The sequence below is a fragment of the Vespula pensylvanica genome, chromosome 2, assembly GCF_014466175.1.
Source record: "Vespula pensylvanica isolate Volc-1 chromosome 2, ASM1446617v1, whole genome shotgun sequence".
Classification (NCBI taxonomy): Eukaryota; Metazoa; Arthropoda; class Insecta; order Hymenoptera; family Vespidae; genus Vespula; species Vespula pensylvanica.
This window is the reverse complement of record NC_057686.1, coordinates 10,365,342-10,366,798: the sequence shown is the minus strand read 5'-3', so window position 1 is coordinate 10,366,798 and position 1,457 is coordinate 10,365,342. Positions and strand designations below refer to the sequence as shown.

The 1,457-nt window shown below is 28.3% G+C and overlaps 1 protein-coding gene across 9 annotated transcripts in view; it reads left to right on the top strand.

The window, feature by feature from the left end:
- LOC122637648 (heterogeneous nuclear ribonucleoprotein 27C-like) overlaps window positions 1-1,457 on the top strand; it is a 48,402-nt gene that overhangs the window by 24,678 nt on the left and 22,267 nt on the right. The window lies entirely within an intron of this gene.

Sequence of the window (1,457 nt, the reverse complement as noted above, 5' to 3'; positions counted from 1 at the left end):
AGAGAGAGAGAGAGAGAGAGAGAGAGAGAGAGAGAGAGAGAGAGAGAGGAGACGGAGTGTATTGACAAGAAAAGCAGAAAAGAAAATTGATAAAACTAACATAAGCGGATAAAATAATAATAATAATTAGAAATGAAGAGTTTTCGTTTTTTAAGTAAAAAAAAAAAAATATTAAAAATAATGATGAAATTATATTTTTACGTATAAAATATATATATATATATATATATATATATATATATATATATAGATATATATATATGTATATATATCAACGTCTTATGACGACTGAAAGCTTCTTCTATTATGATCTAATGGTGGGAGGATGCTAGAAGTCTAATTAGGGGAGGGTAAAATACACCGATATTCCCGACAAATTTTTATTTTCGCACATATTTTACATCGTACGATCATCGATTGAATATTCTATCCCTTTTTCCCTTCCTTCGAAGACACATTAAACGATGGAATCATTAATATTATTAGTAGAATTACTATTATATTACTATTGCTGCTATCATTACTCTTACAACTGTTACTACCATTGCTATCACCACCACCGCCACTACCACAACCACCACCACCACTACCACTACTACTACTACTACTACTACTACTACTACTACTACTACTACTACTACTATTACTATTACTACTACTACTACTACTGCTGCTGCTGCTGCTGCTACTACTGTTACTGTTACTACTACTGCTACGACTGCTACGACTATTACTATTGCTACCATTGCTATTACTACTACTGTCACCAGCACTATTTTTTATCACTACTATTCTATTATTATTACTATTACTATTATTATGATTATTATGATTATGATTATTATTATTATGATTATGAATATGATTATTATTATTATTATTATTATTATTATTATGATTATGATTATGATTATGATTATGATTATGATTATGATTATTACCGGTTATACTATTAATAATTATTATTTCTATTATCGATCGTTACATGCGCGTGCGCGCGCACATGCACTCATTCAGACATACACACTACATACACACGTACAGTACTATTACTTAACAATGTTCTAATAAATTAATTAATTAATTGATACTTAAGATATTATATAAATAATATTAATAATAATGATTATAATGATATATATTATATATATAAATATATATATATATACATATATAAATATAAAGATATAATGATGATGATGATAAGTTGATATGCTGATAACTACTACGATGACATAATTACAATATAGAGAAAATGGATTACTATTCGTAAAATATACTGGTATATATATATATAGATTATGAGGATGATTAAATAGAAAATTATATTAATGAAAAAAAGATGCACATCTTCTCAATTGACATCCAAACAAATCTTTTCCCCTTTCATTAGATTAATCGTTGTCGTCGTCGTCGTCGCCGTCGTCGTCGTCGTCGTCGTCGTCGTCGTCGTCGTC